The sequence below is a fragment of the Crocodylus siamensis genome, chromosome 2 (genome assembly GCF_052110815.1).
Source record: "Crocodylus siamensis isolate JL-2025a chromosome 2, ASM5211081v1, whole genome shotgun sequence".
Classification (NCBI taxonomy): Eukaryota; Metazoa; Chordata; order Crocodylia; family Crocodylidae; genus Crocodylus; species Crocodylus siamensis.
The window spans coordinates 260,681,760-260,707,343 of NC_143396.1; positions in this window are offsets into that span (position 1 = coordinate 260,681,760).

Here is a 25,584-nt window from a genome sequence, read left to right on the forward strand (position 1 = left end):
TATGGCTGCCATATGAAGCTGGTTGATTACCTAGGGAATATATACAGTGACTTGTAAGAATGCTTATTAAGGAGGTAGGAGCATAGATTTAAAAGAAGCAGGAAGATATTTTTTAGTTTCCCAGGCTTCATAATGCAATACCTTTGGGCTCCCATTAAATGGAGCCCCAGGTGAACCAAAGAGAGGGTTGTATTTAAAGAAGGAGAATAAAGGTACATATTGTGATGAAGTGCTTTTAACATTTCACAGTTTAACATAATTGGATTCTAATAGAAGCTTTCTGTCAAGAAATCTTTTCAGTCAAGAGTCGTATCAAAGAATGTGGTTTCACTTGCATCTCTATTCTGTTTCACTCTAATTGATATCCCAGGGGATAATTAAATGATACATTGGTAATCTGTGAATCCAACGAGGGGATCATGGCAACTGCACTTACATATTTTTTACATATACGATTCAGCTAAAAACATGTTTTCTTTAGTAAGCAGTTATTTGTCACAAAATATCTGAAAGGATTTATTTTTACTTTATTTGAAAAATAAAGAGTAAGTAATTTATAGATGACAATTCAAACCTGATTCATGTGAATGAAATTACAGCATATCTATTATCTTTACTACCTCTAGAACCATTGAATATGGGAACAAAATTCACACCCTCCTCTTCCAAAATCACAGATTCCTACCACTTGAGTGAAAAGTAAATCTCCCAGTACCTGTTAATCACAGACGGTGCATTAGACAGAGTTGAGTAATTGTAGTGCGATCTAGGCAGATGACATTCACATTAGACAGCATATAACAGTACCAGGAAGCATGAATTTTGTTTTATCACAAAATCAGGGGACATTGCACTCTTCTTTTTGTTTTTATTATAAGGCCAAACCATGACTCCTGGTGAGGGATGACTTAAGACTGACTTAAGATGTTCTGAATTAACCTGTTCACTAGTCTGGAAAGACTGACATTTATGAAATTCCCATAAATGTCTTATTTTAGTTTGTTTAGTATTTAGATCTCCCTTAATATTTGCATGCCCCTACCTACATCTACTATGGTCTAGTAGGCTGGTGTGTTCCTTAAGTATTTGTTGTAAAACTGTATTTTCAAAACTTGAAAGAAACAAATTTTCACATTTCATGTAAAAGTCCAGTTGTAAAATTCACAAATAGGCAAAACTAAATAGAACACCTACAATAAACATTTTTGATGTCCTACACTCCTTGTGTATCAATTCTATAAAATGAATTTGTTCTTAAAAATCATTTGACCAGCCAGAACTTACCTAGTTTTGCTTATCTAGAGTTTAAGACACTATTTTAGCAATTTTGAAAGGGATTGGCAGTAAAAGTTGACCAAACAAATTTGTATTCAATTTCCCAATTTGGCTTAGCCATTCTCCTAAAACTGAGGTTGTCAGTGCTGCCTTAAAATCCCAGTCTTCTCAAGCCTCCCTGATTTTTGCCTCATTCCTCTCATGTGCCATATGTTCTTGAGCACTAGCTTGGTGTTCCTTTGGTCTTCTCTCCAGCCCCAAAGATGGTCCTGTAGGTTATTTGATGCCATAGGAATAGTTACTGAAACAGAGCACCTCAGATATTCCACATAAAGCTACTCACCCCAAAACCTCTAGCTGCAAACTAATGGGTTCTAAATAAGAAAAAAACTAGAAAAGCCATTATAAACTATTTTGATGGCCAGGTATATTATCTAGGAAAAGAAAGTCTGAATAAAGAAGACTTGTAATAATTGCCAATGAGCAATGTAGAAATTAGGTTCAAGCCAAGAAAGGAGGGACAGAGCTTAAGGAAAATCAAATAAACTACCTTGTGAAACTCAGCACCCAGAAAAAGAATCAATACCAAGGCAGATCTTAACAGAGCTTCAAAGAAGAAGAATGTTATTTGTGTCAGTTCTGTTTTTATAACACAAAAGAGAAGTACATCTAACTTAGTTTTTAAGATATCACAATCAAGCAGTCATCTAATTCTTAATGTCACATTTACAAATCTGATTCCAGAATCAGGAGAGGGTGATAGCCAGGGTCAAGCCACAGTCCAGATTCTGAAGACCTAGTCAGAAAGCCACATAACACACCATGACAAGGAGCAAAGCAGGAACTGGACACAAACATCAGGGATCCAGGAAGAGGAAGCCAGAACTAAGAACAGAGCAATCTACATACTCACTAAGGAATTTGTGGAGGCAATCTAACATCATCCGATCTGCTGTTTTGAAAAATGTGTTTGGGGTGGAGTTGGCTTCCTGCCAACAAAGCATCCAATGATGCTTGCCTGCCAGATGGATGACTCATGTCCTATTTGGAATGCCGACTCATCACATAATGGAGCATGAGAATAGATGAACTTAGGTATACGTATAAGTTGTTTGCCATTTTAAAATAACTTCACTCCTAACTCTCCTGTTTTTATTAGAATACTGTGGGTGTATCTTCACGTGACATGTTTCTGCACATTAGATTAATTCCCAGTGAAGCATCACCATCTACACATGCACATCAATTAATATGCATTAAATTAGTCTAATGCATTGGTTGCCAGTACCAATACATACAGGTACTAGGAAAATGGCACATTAACTAATGTGCTGAAGCATAAACATAGACCCTAACTGGGAGCAATTTTCTCCTGATCAGCCCAGGCAGCAAGGGGGCCACAACTGTAGCCTTGTTAAGCCCTAAACTCCAGGAAACATGGGAATAGGTCTTGGCTCCAAGGCAGCTCCCTCCCAGCCTCACAGTGATTCGGACTAGCCCCGATTTCCACACGTCTGGGTGGGAGTTTCCCTGGAGCCAGAACAGCTCACCCTGCTCCTTGGAGTCCAGGCCTGACTCCCATGTCCACTGCCTGCCTGGGGCTGGCACCTAGGGGAGCTTAAAGCTCCCCTGGGTGCCATCAAATTTGCTCCCAATGGGCACACATTCAGATATGTGCCAGTGTGCAATTTAATGCATTTGAATTTAGTCATATTCATTGCACATGTACAAGTTGCTTTTATATCCTGGCATACAATACAGCCCCCCCAAATATAACTCCCACCTTGCTTTTGGAAGGCATAATGTAGAAAAAAATATTTTATAAGCAACATAGTTGTGGGTACATCTACATGAGACTCAGCGTGGGTGGCACAGAAGACAAACTGCTCAAAAGCACAGTAGACTAGTTCTACTGCACCTTAGCGTGTCATGGCTAAAGCTATGCTAATGCACTAATGAGCAGTAGATTTAGTTTACTGCGCATTAGCGTCACATAAAAAAACATGTGCCAGCACTACTGTGCAGTAGCACTGGTTGCTGCACATTGAATTAGTACCTGTTATTGTAGATAGTAAGCTGAATGTGCAGTCACCATGGTGCACTAATGAATATATAGATGTGCCCTATAGGACATAAAGTAGGTCCTCCTAGGAATATAACATGCTGAAAAAGTGTGCTACCAGGAAGTTCCTGTTGCCAGCTGCCTCACCCAGACTGTCTCCTGACACCTCTCCTGAACACTTTTTGTTTCTATGTTATACAAGGTTAGGCTTCAAACCCTTGTAAGAGCAGTATCAGGACTGGTAGTTCTTTAGAGTAAGTAGTTTTTTAAATAAGTTACTGTAAACAAAGTGGTGCTTCCACATCTTGAGCTTCATCTAGATACTATCAGCAGCTTTCTTGTTGCTGGAGGCACAAGCACAACATTCAGCCAATGGCTGTGACTATAAAAGCATTAATACAGGACTGCCATCTTAGGAGTTATCTTTGCAGCTGCATGGCATGGTGGAGTGTTTCCAGGATTACTCCTTTACCAGGAAAGGAAGCAGCTTCCCTGTTTAAAACATGCAGCCCAATTTTGGAAGGCTGATTTGGAAGCATGTTGTATGTGGGAAGATATGGTATTATGTTCTTAGCAGGCTTGCTCAGAAATTCTTGAAAATTGAAAACAAATAAAAAATGTTGAGTGTAATGTTCCAGCTGGAGCTGCTGTATTTGTGGGAAGCTGTCTGTACCCCAGACATAGCCCTAAGAGCAGAAGAAGGGCAATCAAGGAAGATTTTTACTACCAAGACTTCTAAGGTGGTTGTAGACTAGAGGCAGGCAATTATTTCCAGTGGAGGGCCGCTTACTGAGTTTTGGTAAGCCATCAAGGGCCACATGACAGGCAGCCAGGGGCAGATAACTATTAATTTTCTACATTTTTTAGGGGCTCTGCAAGCCGGATAGAATGGCCTGGCCCACGGGCCACATTTTGCCCACCCCTATTTTAGACTATTGTAATCGTTACCCTTGCATAGATGCTAAGTCTTGACTCTAGTTTCCTGATCCTACTGTGATCTGTGACTCCTAAGTTTTGGCTTTTTGTGCCTAGCCTGACTGGTAGCTTTCTGTCTCTTGTTCCCTGACCTTGGTTTGTTCTTGACCAAAAAACTGGCTCTCTGATTTTGGCCTGTTTGAGGCAAATTTTTTATCCAGACCCTTGCTTGACCACTGTCTCTAGACCCTGTCCTGACTCCTGGCTAAGGAGTTAGAATCCTGTGGAGCTAATTAGTCTACTCAGCAGTAAACATTTCAGGTAGATGCACCCTTAGAGAGACAAAAATGGGGAGAAAGGTGGAAAGAGATCCATAAGTGAGAACATTGCTATTTCCCCATGGACTCAGTCCAACCTTTACATTGGCTTGGTAGGTCTAATAACTTGTTTGGTAGTTATCACATTTAGATTTGAAGAGAAAACTGAGGAATAATAACTGCTTGAGAGAGCCTGTGACAGAGCCAGTGATATGACCAAGCTCTAACCACTACACGATATTTAACAAACCAAAAAGTTAGATAATTAACCACTTAGCAGAGCTGCTGCTGATTACCCCTTGAGGCCTTCCCAAATACCCCAGGGGTACATGTACCCCCAGTTGAAAACCCCTGTCGTACAAGATTAAGAATATGATACCAACAATAGTTCACTTTATAAAGACTGGGAGGAGGCTAATGCTGGCTAAGAATCTAGAATTAGCATTCATAGGTTTTGTTTTAAATGCCAAGAAATTTTCGTCTAAGAGAAATGGGTTGAAGAGACCTTGATTCAGTGTCCTTTTCTGAAAAACGGTACTGGTACCTCATTAGTAAAAGGAAAGGTAGACAGCTCATAATCTTCCAACATTTTAAAGGTATCTCTTTGGAAGTAATTAATGATTATTACATAGTAATAATCTGTCCCAAGGCCCACATATTCTTCATTCAGCAAGTCATAAAAAAATGTGCTTTTATAATGAGCTAAAATCTACTTCATCTAACAGAAGGCAAAAAAATGTTTATACTTAGCTGTCCTAGTCTATATATAAATAGAGAGAAAGCACATTTGCCTTAATAGTACAGAGTTTATTCATCACAAGAACAGCTGGTTATTCTCTGATCACTGTAATCTCTGCTCCATTTATATGAAATCTATGTTTTGTCTATGGTATTTGGATCTGATTAATTCAATTTATTTAGAATGGTTAATTGATTAATCAATTATTTGCTTACTGCAGTCTCTCTCTGGGTATTACTTTTTCATAAATATCTCAATGGAATAATCAGAGCATACTAGCAATAATCCATCACTTACTTCAAATTCCAAATGTGTTCATTAGTGATTAAAATGAATTGCATCTTTCAGAATATTTCTACCTTATTTTGATGTGCTTTTAGTTCCTCCAGACTTGTTTCCAGATATGATTATGCATATAAATTATAATTGCAGAGTGTCTTAGGGAAAAAAAATCAAGTTTGACAGAAAATGGAGTTGTAACAACAATAGCTAGCATATGCTAATTGTTTCCAGATACAAATGGTAGACTCTAAAATACTGAAGGAAATAGTGGGTTTAATTCAATAGGTGGTGCTCTTTTCTCAATACCTTAACCAACTGTTGGGTGTACGATTCTCAGCAGCATTATTTTGCGATAATGGAAATTTTTTTGTTCACATTATAGTTCAGTCATCTACTATTTGGGGATGTTACTACATTTTTAATGTAATTATTAGGGCTGTGCAAAGCTTTGACTTAATATTGGATTTGACAAATATTTGACATATTTGACCTTGAAAAGTGAAAGCCGAGTCGAATAGCAGCTGGTTGAATAGCTGTCAAATCGAATACCGGAAGTTGAATATTAACAGCGCAAGTCGAATATTAACAGTGCGGGCTGAATATATGACAAGGGTCGAATATTCGACTTACCTATACTGGTTTCCCTGTGGGGGCGGAAAAAAAGGAAAGTAAGGGGAGGGAGGGGGAGAGGGGGAAGGAGTGCTTTCATGTGTGGCTGGCCAGTGACCTGTCAGCATTCTCTTCCAATTCTCTTCCATTCCCTTCCAATCCCAGTGCTCTGGGTGAGGGCCAGAGAAATGCATAAAAGGCAGCAGTTTTTCAGCTCCCCTGCCTTCTGCCTTGGGGTCAGTTTCTGAGCTGCTGGTATTCTCCAGCACCTCTGCGTCAGACCACAGCGGCTGGAAGTCCTGATCTTCAACAGATTCCCTGCTTGCAACGCTAGCAACAGGGATTTCTGAGAACTTGGTGCTTTTATTTTATAACTACTTTTCATATTAGTTTACGCTTATATTCGATAGGGTTAGTAGTAGCCTAGGATCTATTCTATATATAGGAATCTAGTTTATATATATATTTTTATACATCATTCATTCTTTCCACCACACCAACGCGCACTCCACCCCTGTGTCATTGCCTATGCTGAGCCTTCCAGTGCCAGAAGAAGAGCTGGCACTGGATCTGGATCTCAGTGCCCTGGCAAGGGAAGTTCTGTGGAAGGAGGGGGAATCAGCCAAGTTTGTGCTCAACACCCCTCAGGTTTTTTCCTTTGAAGCCATAAAGTCTTTCCCAGAAGGCACTTCAGAAGGTGCCTCTGTACAGGTGAAGGCAAGCGGCTCAGCTGAGTCTGCTCTTTCTCTTGCTGTGCCTCTGACTGCTGAAGAGGGGGAGAGTTCAGCAGTATCCACAGATGCACCCGCACACCAGAGGGAAAGGCCTAGTACTAGCATGGTCTGGGATCATTATGAGCTGGCAGGTGATCCTGCGTTTGCTATCTGCGTGCACTACTGAGTCAAAATTTGCCGAGGCAAGGGAACAAAGCCCATGACCACCTGGGGGATGCTGAATCGTCTCTGCAGGTACCACCCCTTTGCCACAGAAATGGCCCTCGCTCGCTCCACAGCCCCCATCCCCCCACAGCAGAGGCAGGGCACCCTGGACCACTGGGGGCAAAAGGGACCAGTTGCAAATGCGAGCAAGGTCACCCAGACCATTGGGAAGATGCTTGCTCTGGTTGGCCAGCCCTTCACCTTTGTTGAGTGGCCAGGGTTCAGGCGGCTCCTGACACTGCTGGCTCCATTCTACCAGGTGCCCGCATGCACCACCTTCAGCAGGATGGTGGTGCCCCCCCTATATGAAGCATGCAGGGAGCACTTGAAGGAGGAGGTGCACAAGGCAGGTCCGCAGGTGACTGTACACTTCACCTCGGACATCTGGAGCAGCCGGGGTGGAGATCATGCGTACCTCTCCCTCACAGGGCACTGGTATGACCAGTCAGGCTGTTGGTGGGCTCTCTTTCATGCCAAGGTGATGAACGAGTCCCACACAGCAGGAGAGATAAGCGGGGGGTCATGAACTGCATGGTGCAGGGGTGGCTGGGCATTGGGCAGACTGAGCTCACCCGCGGCTTCATGGTCACCGACAATGGAACCAATATGGTCAAGGCAGTCCATGATGCCAACTTTGCTGGTATTCACTGTGTGGCACACAATTTACATCTGATTGTGAGGGATGCCTTGGAGGGGGACAGGGCTGCCAGTGATGGCTCCAGCAACACCAGCAGGTTCATTTCCAGATGCAGGAAGGTGGCAGGCTACTTCCACCAGAGCATCAAGGGGGCAAAATGCTGTGGGACAAACAAGCAGGGCTAATTGTTCCACAGCACAGAATCATCCAGGATGTGGAGACCTGGTGGCACTCCACGTACCTGATGCTCAAGAGGCTGATGGAGCAACAGAAGGCCGTCCAGGAGCTGGCCTTGCTTGGGGAGATTGGGATCAGCGGCCCCCTTAACAGAGCTGAGTGGGATGCCATCTCCCAGATCTTGCTGGTCCTCAAGCCCTTCCTTGAGGCCACTGAGACCTTCAGTGCTGCTGATGCCTTCCTCAGCCAGATGGTCCCCATAGTAAAGGAGCTCTGCAGCCAAATGGAGAGCTTCCTGGGGGCCAATGTTCCTGGCTGGGACAGGCTGCTTTCACCAGATGTTCATGCACTGGTGAGGAGGCTGAAGGAGGGCCTTAGGAAAAGGCTTAAACCCTTGGGGTCCAACACAGTGCAAATGCTGGCTGCCATCTGTGACTCAAGGGTGAAGGGCACCATATGTGGCAGTGAAACACTGAGTCGCTGGAGGGAGGTACTTATTAAGAAAGTGATGGAGGTGGAATGGCAGAGGTGGGGGGAAGTGGAACAGGGGGATCCACTGCCTGAACCCAGCCTGCCATCCACAAGCCAGTCTTCCCCTCTACCACAGGCTCTGCCAATATGGGCTAAGGCCATGGCAAACATTAGGGGTTCCATACCTACCAGACCCCAGGATCAGGATCAGGATCACCTCATACCATGGTGTCTGCCTATCTTGCCAAGCCTGTGGAGCCCCTGGCCTGCGACCCCTTGGCCTACTGGACAACCCACAGCCTGATGTGGCAGGATCTAGCCAAAGTTGCCCCGGAATACTTGTCCTGTCCACCGACCAGCGTGCCAAGTGAGAGGGTGTCCAGCATGGCTGCAGATGTTGTGACACCCCACCACACCTGCTTGGATCCTGGTTTGCTGGAGCAGCTGGTGTTCCTCAAGGTGAACCTCCCACTGCTGCGGGTCCCCAAGCGCCAGGTGCAGACGGAGCGAAAGCCACCCTCCTTATTCCACCTGGATCATGAGTTCTGTCTGTCAGCAGCCTAAAGTGCAGTTTCCCCCAAACCCCTACATCTATCACCATGAGAGTTAGCAGGCTTTGTGGGCTCCTCAGGGGCTAGCAAGCCTGCAGTTTTGAGCTCCCTGTGGCTTTCCACACAGAAGTCACAGGAGGTTTTCTCTCACGAATTTGGGGTGCTGTTTCTCTGAATCCCCTGAACCTATCTTGTTGATTGTTGGCAGGCTTTGTGGACCTCTCAGGAGCTACCATTTCTGCAAGCTTGAGCTCCCTGTGGCTTTGCATATAGAAGGTACAGGCAGTTAGCTCTCAAGAATTTGGGGTGCTGTTTCTCTGAACTCCCTGAAACTATCTTATTGAAACTTGGCACACTTTGTGGGCTCCTTAGGAGCTACCATTCCTGCAAGTTTAATCAAGCTCAGATAAGAAATGCCAAAGTTATAGCCTGCTTTGACTTTCCCCAGTATAACCTATGGGGAAGTCAAAGCAGGTCGAATATTCAACTGAGCTTTGACCTCGACTCAAAGCAGACAGCAAATAGAAGCAGGACCCAGTTCAATATTCAACATGGCTGTTGAATTGAATATTACCTGCTCTGCACAGCCCTAGTAATTATCTCACAACACCCCTGTGTGGTAGGGTAATGTAGTTATCCCCCATTTACATATAAGAACTGAAACGCAAAGAAACTAGGCGTTTGGTTCTCAAAGATGTTTAGTCACCTCATTCCTGTTTTTGTACCATAACTCACATTACATTGGTAGGTTAATCACTGAATAACTAATCCAAGTGCCATTCTCTGAAAGGGTGGTCTAAATGCAATATAAGCCTAGTCATTTCAATAGAACATAAAAGGGATGTAAATATTTTTGAGGTTCTGCATCTAAATGGAGATCCATGGAAAATCTGTGCCAGCAGAAAATTTAGACATAGGGTTCCCAATGCCCTAATTAGCAGACTAACCATTGGAAAATTCTTCCTTTTCATTATACTTCATTAATTTAAAGTCAGTGTAAATAAAATATCTGTTATGCTAATGGATGACATTAGAAAGTGAAGCAATTAGATTAATTAAAATGGGATCTCTTGACTTCACTGGGTGTTTGCTAAAATAAGCAGGATGACAACTGAGTCAGGGATTCCTGACTGGTCTCTTTTTCTCTTCTTTTATAAAATTTCCCTCTTCACTGAGGAAGGCTTCAAAGAGAAATATGTCTTCATTTGCCTGTAATCATCAGGGATTTACCCAACATAGAGTTTGAGGAGTTAAAGGTTTAGAACTAAAACTCTGGAAGTCATTTTGGACTACAAGACACTTAGTACTTACATTTCCAGTTGATGTTGTTTTAAGTAGCATCTGAGGGCATTTGGCTATCTGCAAGATCAAGATCTTACTGCAGAAAATTAAATATATTTGTATTGAAAAGGATATCAGTAGAGGAGAAAAGTACTTTTATGAATGAAAGGTGCTTAATGATTATATTAGATGGTTATATACAGGATTCACAAGGGGATTGACTTGCAAAACTTACCACATAAAATGTCCAGCCAATAAAGAACAGTACCTTTATGTGCTCAAAGTATTAATTCTCTGTGATCAATGAAAGGAAGGAGGAACTCCTGGATGGTCTGCTTTCTATTATGTGCACTTAAGCATCACTTGAATCAATAAACCACATTAAGTCTTGTATCAGCTATAGACAGTATATGCTCAGCATGCCTCTTACAAGTTAGGAAGGGCTCAGACAGAAGACTCAGACACAAACAACAGTTTTTTACCCAGTTCGGGAGAACCACGTAGGCCAATAATAGGACTATCCTCCCAGATAGAAAAACAGAACAAAACAAGTATGCACACAAACCACAATCACACTGAAAATTAATTAATCATTTCCTGTGTTTTACTGTTAGCTGTTCTCACAGATCCATTCATGGAATACTCTTAGAGCCCAGAGTTTCTCCCCACTGTTCCTCCATTTGTCCCAGGGAACTGGCCAAAGTTTGCTCTAGGATAATTTTTTATCCCTGCAAGCCTTGACTCCACTGTCCTTACAGCAGACCTCACAGCTGCAACAGGGAATTTTCTGCCAGGTCTAGGTAACTTCCCTTTTGATTATAAAAGAAATGTTAGGTCCCCCTTTCCACAGGGACAGCAATGACCCTGAGATGATTTTTGACCACAGCCAATCAGTTAAGAGACAAAAAACCCCCCAAAGGATTAATTATAGAGGGTAAAATGCTTGTACAAGAAAAACTGACCATAAGTTTGGAGATAGAAAAAGAAGACAAAAGTTCATACTGTCTCATCTGACTACTACAGGTTTATAGGTCTGACACTACATCATTTAACACTCTTCACCTTGATAATCCAGGTGACCACTTCATAGATAGCCTTTAAAATAACACCAAGCAAGTGTCCCACTGCCTTACCCCTGTCCAAACAAAATTCAAAAGAGGTGCTGGCAACACATAAGTTAAGTCCGATCATGCGCAGATAACACTAGCTCATGGAAAATTCCACAGCGTGCCCAGCATGTGCCCCTTGGGTGATCTGTTGGCTTGTCAATCACCGGTGACCTACTTTTCAGCCCTGCGCATGCCCAGTTACAACATAGAGCTCTAACTCACACATGCTCAGTTCAAAAAAGCATGATGTAATCGTACTAGAAAATTCTAACAGTCAAGCCACCTGATTGGCTAAGGGGCTGCTATTTTAGTGAGTGAACCCCCCACCTTGGTTGTGGGTTGTGTGGGCATCGTTGGTGAAAGAGCGAGAGACCGTGCGCTATCTGTAGCAGAGGCTGCTTTCAGCAGGGACTGCAAGGCAGAGAGCAATTTGGGATTCGATCCCCTGGTTCTCCTCGCAATCTCACACGGCGAATTCATACCTTCGATCTCGTTTTCTCTCATACTGACTACTCTGATTACCGAACTTACTGGCTTTGACCTCGACCTCGATTTCGATTACATCTACGGCTTTGACACTGATTCTGGCTTTCACTTACCTGGCATCTAACTGACTTTGACATCCATTATCAACCACGATCCAGCTCATCCCTGCTTACCTTGATCGTCTCCGCTGCATCACGTCCCGGCTCTCGACCTCGGCTTTTCCTTCGACCACCTGGTGTCCATTGGACTGGTGTCACAACCACCTCATTCTTCTCAACGAGTTACAGTTGTCGTTAGTTCGTATTGTTCGTTTAACCCTTTATGAGCTGTTGACCAGTCCTAAGACTAACCAATGGGCAGCCGCACCTAGCTTTGGCTAGAAAGCAAGGGCTCGTTGGGGAACCTTGTGGACCAACAGACCCCTCTGTTAGTGTTTGTGTTCGTTCTGTTTATTGCAACTTTATGCTGTAACTGAAGCAAGCATCATAACCTACGCCTTCAAAAGAGTAAGTCAAATAAATCTCCATCTGTTTTGAAACCACTACATTTTCGTGCCTCAGAACTCCACACCAAAAAATCCCGCCTGTTCCATGTCCAATTGCCACCACCCGGCCGTCCCACCATGACCAATACAGTGAGCTTGGTTTGCCAACTCTGGTTTGACAGCCCCCACCATCAGAATGATCCCAATTGCTCATATACTTCAGAACCCACTGGAAATTTCTCTTTCTGGGCCATTTGTTATTCCTCTGGCTGATGATCCATGGGCTTATCTACACGTACATTTAAGTACAACTAAATGTAACATACTTTAAGATAATGCGTATTAAGCGAGTTTTGGCAGGTGTCTACATGTGCAGGGACTTGTCACTAAAGTTAGTGCCAAGTCCCTGCAGCCCTTCCATGTGCCCCTAGTGGCTGGGCAGACCAAGCACTAAAGTGAGTGCCAGGTCAAGTCTACATGCATGTTGGTGTAGTTTAGCTAATCATGCCTAAATTTGATACCTGCATTTGCAGGTATCAAATTTAGGTGTTATTAGCCTAATTTAACCATTTTTAATGCACATTAAGGATGCATATGTGTAGATGTGTACCCGTAATAAACATTAAATTAGGATAATGCACATTAACACATCTTGTGTAGATGCAGCCCATTTCTCTTAAATTCTTTCACTATTGTGTGGTTGCTTTTCCCATTACAAGCAGACAATAACTTGGGTGCCCATCCCACTAGTTGTCTCTTCTGTCTGCAACTGGAAGTGACAATATTTTCTTGTCCCAGAACACAATGACAAGAGTTACTTAGCAGTTTTACCTACCCCTTTTTCCTTAAATATGCATTGTTCAGTCCTTTGATTAAATCATGTTCCAAATCATAAAGATTATATGCAGACAGCATAACATAACCTAGACAGTGGTATAAGTGACATAAATGGATACAGCAGAACACTGAATTTCCAGACACACCATATCAATGAAATGGAAACAAGAAAATCTGCATGACACCCTACAACTTCTCCATCTCCCCTCAAAATCTGATGGGGTTTGTGAGAGATATTATGTACTTTCATATTTGTGAAATATTTCAAGCAAATTTGTTCTCACCAGCATTGTAATTCTGATTCTGGATGCAGCCTGAAGGGAGGACAGAAAAATGTAGTGGCAGGGAAAGAGTATTAGCCAAACTTCTTTAAACACATTCATGGTGTTTTAAAAATGCTTAAAAGTGTTTATTGTTTCTTTTTAATTCTATTTATGGGTGAAAGTTCAACAAATCACTTCACCCATCTGTAGTCTCAAGTACAAATGAAAACAGTAAGAGAACCTGGGCGCATCTACATGTGATTTTGTGTTGCCCTACCAGCACACTATGGCAGCATAGCATCGGTGGGCACAAACTGTGATGCCACACCTATGTTACTATAGCAACATGCTCCCGCAGTATACGGCATCCCTCAGTATAGCACTCCCCTGATATAGCACATCACTGTGGTGATGTAGCATCTAAAAATAACTGCACTACCTAAAGGTAGTATTAAATTATGGTGCAGTAACAATGGCACTGTAGGGGTACATGTAGATGTGCCCCCTGTGTCATATCTTCAGGCAACTAAAACATCATGATACCATTAGTTGAATAAACTCCTTCCTATTGCTGCCTCTGTCCTTGTTTTTCACTCATGTCTCTTTTTATGTCTCTCCATTTGTGTACCTCTTGTCATCATTTCTTTCTTTCTTGCCTCTTCTTTTATTGCTTTCTAACATTTTTTCATACTATTTTCTCTTTGCTTCCCTCTCTTCCACACATTCCTAGTTTCCTCTCTGGTAAGAGCTACATGACTCTCTTAAGATCTCTCTAAGGTTATATGCCACTTCAGGTGGGGAATTTTTTTGTTGGCATCATCCAAGACTAAACTCAGTGCTTATGAGAGCAGCTCAAGCACATGGACTATTGCCTAGGTTTATGGCTCCATATACTGAACTCCTGTCATGCCTATCTACACTAAAGGACTATGATAAAAATGAGGAGAGGAGGAGGAGAAGTGTGCATATGCAGCTGAACAGTTGCAGTGCAGGTAGGGCAGTGGACTTGAAGACTTGTCATTTTATTCATCACAGAACTTCTCTGTGCCTATGTGAAATTGGCTAATAATGCTTTCACCAAGAGAGGTTGTCCCTGCTCCCCTCCCCTCCCCAGTTAAAGAAACAAAGACTAAGTGGCTGAGGTACAATAATGAGTTCATATGTTGCTCCATTTTGGTTGCACTCACCTGGGTTGTTCTATTATGTCATATTATTTAAGAAAGGAAAAGAAATAGGAGAAAAAAGCCTGCACTGTTTTAACTTGCATTATATTTCCTCCATCAAAGTGGAAATGAAATGGGGCTGCAGGAGAAATTACTTTGCAGAATTACTAACTAGCATAGTCTCCCTTATATAACCCATCAGCAAACTATTGCTAGCAATGCTAAGGAACAAAATACCATTTTAATTTATCCTGAAGCCAGACTCTTCACCAGTTCACAGTATTCTGTGACTACCAGCTGCAGGTAGACTACCAGACTACTACTTTGCTGCAGGCTAAGCATTTGTTTATATCACTATTGCTTATATCACCTTTGCTTCATTTGAAAGGACTGTGGGCATATAAAGCACTATAAAGTAATGCCATATAATAGGGCATTGTGAGTTACTATAGACTATTAGGGCCTAGTCAAGCAGTAATTGTGGGTGGCTCCTGGAGCTCTTAACACCTGGATTGCCTGTACATTAACACCTGAAACTAGTTGTAAGCACTCTTTATGCCTCTCAAAGTTATGTCACTCCAGGGCAGGATCATCTCTGATCCATGTTACCAAGCTCATTTTATAATAAACTATACCACTCTAGTAGAAACACCCCGGTGTCCCTGCCCCCGCCCCCAATTAATCCCAGCTCATCACCTCCCCACCAGCTTTCTTGTAGCTGCCCATGGTGTTTGTACTGGGGAGCAGGAAGATAAGGATTCACTCAATACTCCTGTTACTTCTGCTCTCTGGGCTGGGCTCAGCTAGAAAAAAAGCAGTAGCTGAGAAGTGGTGGCCACGCAGCCAGGTTAACCTCCTCTGTCTGCTAACTTGGGACAAACAGCACAGGCGGTCACAAGTAAATGGGGAGCAAGAGGGGAAACCTGATGGGTAGGGAGGAATCCCCAGGGGAAAGAAGGTAGGGGGGAGCCGAGAACGGGAATGTAGGGGATTCTTATCTCTCATTCCTCCAGGTCCCTGTTGGTCTTAAGTTTGACTGCTCCAAACTTGAGCCAGCACTAACACACATCAACATTTGTATGTCTCCACAGTATAAGGTATAACAAGACCCTTAGACCCTTCAGGATGGCAGCATACAACATTTCAGCTCAGGAAAATAAAATTACACAAGTGAAATATCTTTTCTACTTGTCCTGGTGACTTTAGCACTCTGAACAACCTAAAAGTTTTCTGAAGTAAATGAGCCAACAACAAAAGTGTCCTGGATGCAGCAAGAGTGAAAATACAGCAGTTATGATTCAGGCTAATATTCCTGCTGTTTGGTGACAGTTGATCATTTATTGATCCAAATAAATTTTATTGGATTTTTTCTCATAAATGCCAAAACTATGAAGGTCAGGAACAACACAAAAAGACAAATCACCTACCAAATTAGCAGCTGTGCCAGTGTCCGAGCTGTGGCCCTTAAATAAGGATGGTGACTGATGGTTACATTACTAACTCATAGTCAAGCAGCCAAAGAAAAATCATTGCAATTATACTAAGGGGCCGATGTATAGGCTGAAATTCTGTGAAATGCTCAGTATTAGCCAAACTCCTTCCATTGAACTGTACCTATGGACTTCTGTAGGAGCTTAGTGAGGTCAATGCTGAGCAGACTGTAAAATTTAACCTGCAATGTGACTATGCAAGCAGAAAATTAAAAACCTAAAGAATGTCATAAGCAAAAAATATATGAAAGCAGAATAGCCATGAATTTCATGGGTTGACCTTCCTGCACATTTCTAAATTTGTTTTTGTTTTCCCGGCTTTTCCAAACAGTGCAACATAGCAGTAAGTTCAGAAATAATTCCTGTAAGGTTTAGGGCTTAATCCTCCATGGGAATTCCATCACCGTCTTCCAGGAGACTATAAATGGGCTTTATCACTAAAACAATATGCTTGACCTCATTTCCAGTGAAGTCAATGAAAGTAATTTGTTTTATTGTTGTTGTGTTTGTGTCACTGGCTTCCACCAAGAAGGAACATTTTTTAATTGTCATGGAAAGGAGTAGGGGTCAGAAAGTAATTCACAACCCTACCTCTACTCTGACTTACTTACAGGCTTTATGCTTCTTTCTTAGTGATAAATTCTGATGGCTGCCTTTGTTGTTTTTCCTACTGAAATCAGTGGAACCACTTGTAGAGAAAAATACAAATCACAGCATTATTGATACTTTGTGTCTTGGTTTCCATTTCTGTATCATTGCAATAAAAATAAATTTCAATCATACAAATGTGTCATGAGAATTACAAACCTAAACTTGCCGAAGTGATTTGACATGTTTTAATGGCAAGGTGCTGCTGTGAAGTGCAGGACCCATCCTGCCTCTATTGAGATTAATGGAAATGTTGACATTGTCATAAATATGAACTAGCTCAAGCCATGTATTAGTAATAATTCTGTTACACTTGAAGTTATCATGGCACACTTGGGAGATACTTGTAAAACTGATTTGAATTTCTGATAGTGAATTTAGCTTTCAGCTAAACAGGGTAATTTGAGTTTCAAACAGAAACTCAAAAATTATATATATATATATATATAAACAACTGCCACCCAAACATATATCATATATTTACATGTACATCATGTATTTCGGGCATTAAAGAACCTAGATCCAGATCTACAATTTGAAATGGTAACATTACCATCAGAGAAACACAGTCCTGGAAGAAAATTCTGTTTTCTTGATAGCCTCTAAATACAAATTATCTTGTCCTGTGAAACGTTAATGAAATAAAACATTCTGGGATGTATTCCAATTTCAGTTACAGTATACCAGTATAAATCCAGACTAAATTAAGTCAATAAAATAATTCCAGGTTTTTACTGGATTAACTGAGCTTAAACAATGGTTGACTGTCTACTTCTCTTAGGCCAAAGTAATCTAACTTTCTTTTCTCTACAGGGACCAAAAAGACACAGCTAGATTCACTTGTGAAAAGTAAGATTGTTACAAAGTTTAAGGGAGAAAAAAGAAGAAAAATCTATCATTGCAGTTTGAAAAGATTTTGCAAGCCAAAATGTTAATGCCTACTTCAAGTAAAAAAATCTTGGGAAGTGACACTTGATATGGACTAAGGCCTTGTCTCAAGTTTTAGGTCTCATTTATATACAGCAAACTGTTACTTAACAGGTTAGAAGACAACTCGGGGAACTAGAGTTCTACAGATAGTGTCTGTAGCACTCCGAGTCAAACAATAGGAATCATACTAGTATATATATTGTGTTAATGGTATTAATTTTATATATTCATTTGGGGCAGAGGGAGAACAAAAGTGCAGGGGGGCAAGGGAAAGATCAGCTAGAATTTGTGCTACTTTTTGGTCTGATTTTCATTGTTCTCCTGGTACAAATATATGAACCTTTAAAACAAATATGCAATAGTAAAAATCAAGGAATCACCAAATGTTACCAAATACAAAGCAGTTTTCCTATTGCGTGTCTTAGCTTATTTTGAGAAACACTTGCCAGCATACATCTGAAAACTGAACCAAGAAAAAACGTCTTCTGTCCTAACCAGAGGAAATGGTTTTTGTGGGGTTGGGACCTATATAAATATGTGGAAATGTTTAGGGGTTTGAGGAAGCACAGACTGAGAATGTTAAGAAAAAAGATAGGTACTATAAAAAACATGCTTTGCTACTAAATCATTAACAAGGGGGATAAGATTGCTACCTGGTATAAGATACTCAAAACATTAATATTTAGGATTTTAATCCTTCAATACTTAAATAATCTCATACTTTTGTTCCTGTGTATAGTCCCGTTGACCTCAGTTAGACTATTCACACATCAAAGTTACAAATACACTAAAAAAATTCCAGGAACAGAGGCTTCATTATTCCTTATTTTTCTATTGATTCACAACCATAGTTAGCACTTTTATTTATGGTACATAACAGATCTATATTACTCGTATTGATAGGTCCAGCAGCCAGCGATTATTCCAGGTCCTTTTCCTGGTTAGTTTGTCCCCTTCTCCAATGGTTTATCATCTGCTTTCCCTTCAGAATGGTCATTCCAAAAATACAGCTATTTATTTTTCTGTCTTTACAGACTGATGTTGATATTGTACAGCCATTTGATTGGTGCATCACTGAGGATGGCAATCTTTAGTAGTCTTCCCTCTATACATCTGTTTTTGCTGTCCTTCACCACATGGTTAGTTATGTACACTGCTGTCCTGCATTCATGGTATGAGGTTTGAGTTAGACTAATTTCTACATTATAAAGTATGTAGAGCTAACTAGGGTTAGGTTGATCTAAGTGCTGAACTGCACATATGTTTGGGGAGGTTAGATTGGAGAAAAAATGTCTGGCCTGATCTAACTTAATACACCTGAGAAGGTGCACTACAAAGACTGGGGCAACCTGTGCTCAATCTAACCAAATGTGTATACGCATTTGGAGTGCAGCCGTATGGCAGGGAAAGCCCAGCCACTCTTACCATCCCCAGGGCTGCACTTTTCCTACCCCTCCCCAGCCCAACGTGGTTATTTTTAGCCCTCTGACTCCCACAGAGACCCAGCAGCTGCTCTGCTCCCTCCAATCCCCCTGCATCTGTTACACACCTCTCCCACGCAGACCCACTAGCACCCTGTGATCCCACCTGCCCCTTCCCCCACCCCAACTTGCTTAGACTGCTTTTCCAGCATGGTTCCCAGCACCAGCAAATGTGTGCCCAAGCAGAGACTTCATCTGTGGTCACACAGCTTAATGATTGTAGATTGGGTCCTGGGAACATTTGCATGTTCAGCTGGACCCAAAATCTGTGATCCAGGTTGCAAACAAGTTTGACATTTTATCAGAATGCCTGTCTCCAACCAAAAGCTAGCACCATTCTGCAAGGACACAGGTATTGAAACCAATATATTGTTCTTCATTCATGATTGGTAATGGGTCAGCTATTTTGGCCACAATTATATGAAAGGCCATTTTAGAAGGATGCCATTAGGTCAGTCTTAAAAACTCAGCAGAATCATAGGTTAGGTGCTCTCTTCTAGAGATTGACAGATCTTCTTGCAGGAGCTGCTTAACTTTCAGCAACATTGAATCTTAGTAAAAGATGATTAACATGGTCCTGATGTTATTTTTTTTCTGCCACTGTGTAGTCATTGTCAATGGTTGAAACATTGTGTCCAGGTGGTGCAAATGTGGCAGTGTGGCAAATGCACTTGCTACTCACTCACTCATTTGCTGTATTGTTTTACCCATCTACACCTTAATTCTAGAAATGCTGCTAATTCACCATCTATAACATAGGGAAGTAAAAACACAATATGAGTAGATCTTACACTTTTGATTTTCAGAATACTTGCTATGGTCCTTATTAGTTTCCTACTGTTATTTTTTCCCCTATGCAAGCAATTGTACTACCTTTCACAGGGATGTTATTTGTTCACTGGGGGAACAAAAGAGACCTGCATCATGAATTAGAAATGAAGGGTGCCTGTACACAAGCAACAGGGCTCTGTAATTACAGCACATTGGAGCAGACTTGATTGAGTTTCCTGGAGTGTGGTAATTACCATGCTCCAGCAGACTCCAGCATCTCCTGTCCCCATGCTTAAAAATGGTTTTGGGGGTGCTATAACTAAAACTCATTTGATGAGCTTTGATTAAAGCACTCCTACCACCATTTTAAAGTGTGGGGACACTGATACACAAGACACTCCAGGCATTTTAATTAGAGGGTCTCTTGTTGCTGCTCTAATTAAGCACCCCCTTCCCTGACCACTCCCAGAGCACATGTATAAATGCCCAAACTGACCATAAAACATCTGCTCATTTCACTTGTCTTCCACAATATGAAAAATGCAGGAGAACCCACTTTGGATTATAAACACCTCAGGGAAAGACTCATGCCTTTTTTCCATCTGGAACAGCCTATGGTTGAAGGTGAATGATGGAACTGGGTTAATATAAGTTAAATACATCAATTGATGGAGAATTCAAGATATTGTTTCAGTTTCAAAAATAATTTCTAGGAATACCAGCAAGTTTAATTTTAATTTTCTACATAAAATGTTTGGTTTTTTAAAACTATTATTATTCAAAATGCCATCTCAATGTGATATTTGCTTCAACTGAATTTAAAAACCTTAAAAATGCAAGAAAAATTGCCTTCAATGTGTAAACTAAATACCATGCACATTCCCAGAACAAAATTAAGAATGACCTTCTGCATTTAGCTCAAAGCACACATCTGCCTAAGGAAGTGCATATAAGGCTCTGCTTTCCAGCTGAAAACTCAGTTCATACTTTTGCATGTTATACAAAGTTATGACTGACTCATATAGAATCTAATCTAGAAACCTCTGAAATTAACAGAAATTCATAGGTTCATAGATTGTAAGGGGCTGGAAGGGAACTTGCAAGATCATTGGGTTCCCTACTGCACTAGGCAAGAAAGACAACTATGGTCAGGTGACCCCAATGAGGTGACTGTCCAGTCTCCTTTTGCAGATTTCCAGGGTAGGTAATTGTACTACCTCTGGAGGGAGTTTATTCCACAGTCTGGACCCCCTAAATGTGAAGAAGTTTTTTCCTAGTGTTAAGCCTGAAATGGTCTTCCGGGTGTTTGTGGCCATTATTCCTGGTTTCCCCCAAGGGTGCCCTGGTGAACAGTTGTTCACCGAGCCCTTGATGTATTCCCCTGATATAGTGGGAAGCTGCTACCAAGTCCCCTCTCAGCCTTCTCTTTTTTTTTGGCTGAAGAGGCCCAAGTCCCTCAGCCTTTCCTTGTATGGCTTTTCTTGCAAGTCTCTGCTCATATGGGTTGCTCTTCTCTGTACTCTCTCAAGCTTTTCCATGTCCTTGCTGAAGTGTGGCACCCAGAATTGGATGAAGTACTCCAGCTGCAGCCTTAACCAATGCTGAGTAAGAAGCATCACTTCCTTTGTTTCGCTTGAGATGTATCGGTTGATGCATGCCAGAGTATTGTTTGCCCTGCTGAGTACAGCATACTGATGGCTCATGTTCATACTATGGTCTATTATTACCCCTAGGTCCTTTTCAGTCATAGTGCTATTCAGTTTGGTGCCTTTGAGCCTGTAAGTATGTTGGGGATTGTTGTACCCAGATGGAGCACTTCTCAGTGTTGAACTTCATCTGGTTCTGATCCACCAAACGTGACACCCTGTCTAGGTCTGTCTGTATCCACAGTCTATCTTCAAATGTGACCATGCACCCCCATAACTTGGTGTTTTCCACAAATTTAACCAATAAGCTCTTCACCCCCACATCCAAATCATTGATAAAGATGTTGAAAAGCACTGGACCAAGCACAGACCCCTGAGGGACACCACTGGTGACTTCTTGCCAAGAGGATACAGATCCATTCATTAAAACTCTCTGGCTCCTACCCCACAGCCAGCTTCCTACCTACCTAACTGTCAAGCATTTAAGCCCACAATGCTCCAATTTTCCCATGAGAACTTCATGGGGTACCAGATCAAAGGCCTTTTGGAAGTCAGTGTTGACCTCCTCTCTCTTATTCAGGTGGAGAGTTACCTGGTCATAGAAGGAGATGAGATTGGTAAGACAAGACCTGCCCACAATGAATCCATGCTGGTTGTCATTCAGAATCCTACCTTCTGTGAACATATCACACACAGACTCTTTGATGAATTTTCCCAGGATTTTCCCTGGGATAGAAGTTAGGCTAATTGGCCTATAGTTGCTCAGGTCCTCTCCCCTTCTTGAAGATGGGCACAACATTGGCCCTCTTCCAGTCTTCAGGGACCTCCCCCAAGTGCCACAAGTTTGGGAAGAGTTTTGCCAGAGGTCCTACAATGACTTTGGCCAGCTCCATGAGCACTCTTGGACAAAGTTCATTGACTCCTATTGATTTCAGTAGTATTAGAAAAAGTCCAGGGGGCTTGAGTTTCATAAGTACTGAGTGGAATTTTAGTTTTGATGGTGCTCTGTACCTCTGAGAACCAAAATTACAGTGTCATTGGTTTTCTCCCAGGCTTCATTATCTCACTAATACTCAATAGACTTCATGGCCAGATGCAGATGTGCAGGCACATGTGGTTTGTGGCACTGCAGACCTCTTTGCAGTGCCACAAACTGCATGTATTGCTTGTTAAACCACATACAGCAATGCTAATTTGCAGCACTGAGGCACAGTGTGCCTCAAGATGGGGGCTTCATATGCCTCAGTATGGGGGTTACACAGCATAGGCCTCACACTGAGTCACACCCAGGGCTACCTGCTTCTCTGTCTTGAGACACACTGCACCCAAGTCAGCCAGAAAATGGCTAGAGACATTTTTCTTTCTCCACCTGCTGCTCCCCAGCTGGCACAGGGTGCCTCAGTGTGGGGGCTGGCTGTTGGCTGGCCCCACAATTATTCATCTTGTGCCCCAGCCATCCCCCTTTGCAGCACATGGAGCAGTGGGACAATCTGCAAACTGCATGAGCAGGAGCATGGAAGTACTAGGCAGTGGCAGCACTAAGTAGTGGCACACATTTGTAGCAGCACGCCTCTGCTTGTATGGACACAGCCTCCACTTCTCCACTTTTTTCCTCAAGTTTACAGTCTATTTAATTTTCCTAAATCCATGGGCTTAGTTTCTATTGACCTTGAATACTACCTTATGTTACAAGCGGTTCCACTCAATGGGACCTTATTGAAAAGCACCTTATGTTACAGGTAGTTCCACTCAGTCAGTCTCAATGGGATCAATAGCTGAGTGAGTTTCAATTCATTGTGAATGAGAGCATCAGAATGAACTTCATGAGGACTTCCCCTGGAAGCTAATAAACTAGATGTTAGTGTTTACAAGATTTATCCTGGCTCTGCTATTGCAGGAAATCTTGTTTTATAATTCTTTTTCTAAACTGATCATTTGAATTTATAAATATGAAAACCAAGTACATTCATAAATCCCAATACAAAGTAAAATAAAATGCACCCTAAATATTTTTTTTCTCAAAGTTGTTGCCTCAATGAAGCTGAAAAAAATCAGCCTTTATTACAATAAAAAATACTGATCCGGACCATATATCTGATATAGTGAAAAAAAGTACATTTAATTAGTCTAACCTTCATTTGTTTTTCTTTTTTTTATTGGGTGTAATCCAGTAAATCTCTCCAAAAGCAAAATATTAAACCCAAATCAAAAACAAACAAATAAAAGCCCTTGTGTTGGATTTAGAATCCGTAAACCATTTCATAATTAAGCAGCCAGAACTGAGAAAATATAGTTTAGAGACCCCAGCAAGGTGTATGGTTACAGGTGTCCAATAGAAAAAAGGTCCAAGTTCCTGAGGAAAAGTGAGAAAATACCTACTGCTTTCTTGGATCTGTTTTCCTTCATTTATCAAGAGGCAAGACAATGAATGCTAATGGATAAACAAATCTATTATCCCAAAGTACTCAAAAAACTGTTATGCCTATATTATTGAATTTTAAATGGACAACAGCAAATCTATGGAGTAACCTCATTTTCTCCATGAAGAAAATCAGAAGATAAATGCTGAGGTTTTGGTCTACATGTTTGCACAGAAAGGGTATTGAGCTCATAAGTCTTTCTAAAACAGTGGGGAAAAATTTTATTAATTAATAATAATTGGTCAAATCCTGTGGCCCCTAGACCTTTGTTCAGTCTTGTCTTTGACAAGAATTTTTCCTTAAATAAATGTGGCAGGCTTGCTGATGGCAACCCAGCTTGATGGCTTGAGCCAGATGGCTCAGCCTGATTGGCAGGGGCATATATATTATATTATTACATACATATATAAAAATATATACATTATATACATAAATATAATAAATTAAAATTTATTTATATAATTTATACATTTTATAGATATAAGTTTGATGTAATGTTGTACTATTGAACCTGTAGATAGTTAATCATCATCAGGTGTCCCTGGTCTCTTCTCTGTAGGGAAGGGAGGGGAGCTGGCCTGAAGCTAGGCAATCATGCTCCCATAGCATACACACCCACTGAAACTTCATAGTTTCATAGTGCTTAGGGTCAGAAGGGATCTAAACAGATCATCAGGTCTGACTCCCTGCCCCGGGCAGGAACAAGTGCCGGGGCCTAACACCCCAGCCAAATATCAGGCCAGCCTCATCTTGAAGACCCCCAAGGTAAGGGAGAGCACCACTTCCCTTGGAAGCCCATTCCAGAGCCTGACAGCCCTAACTGTAAAATAGTGTTACCTGATGTCCAGCTTGAACCTTCTCTTCACAATTTGTGTCCATTATTCCTAATAACCCTCAGTGGTGCCCAAGGGAACAGAGCCTCACCCAATTCCCGCTAGTCCCCCATGGTGAATTTGTAAATGGCTACCAGATCCCATCTCAGCCTTTTCTTGTGAAGTCTGAATAGATTCAGGCCCTTCAGCCTCTCTTTGTAGGGCCTAACCTACTGCCCCCTTGACCATGCAAGTGGCCCTCCTCTGCACCTTCTCAATGCTAGAGAGTCACTGTCCCCGATTCAGGCCAAATCCAAATCTGAATTGAATATGGTTCACTTCATACATCCCCGATTGTCAATGTTATCTTAGCATGATTTATAGTACAATTGGTTTCATAAACATTATTTTTGATGCAATAGTAAATCCCCTCCTTTGTAGCCTTGGATGAGATACTACTGGGCATCAAAGGGTACCTAACTAATACAAAGTCATTACCTATCACTGCTAGTATGGAGAGTATGGAACCAAACTGAAAGTTACAAAAGACTACATTGCACAGGGATAACACTTGTACTTCCCTTGAGTCTACGCTAGAAACCAGGACTATCTCCCCTCTTTTGGGTCATGCCTCCAGTGGCAATAAAGCTGTATTTGTGAAATGTATTGAAGTTAACTCATGTTAACAGTTGTGTTAAAGGCGTAGAAAAGGCAATAATAGTGTTCTCATATTAGGTGGCTGAAATAAACCCTGAGAGACAGTTTTCAGATTAAAACTTCAGTTACTTTT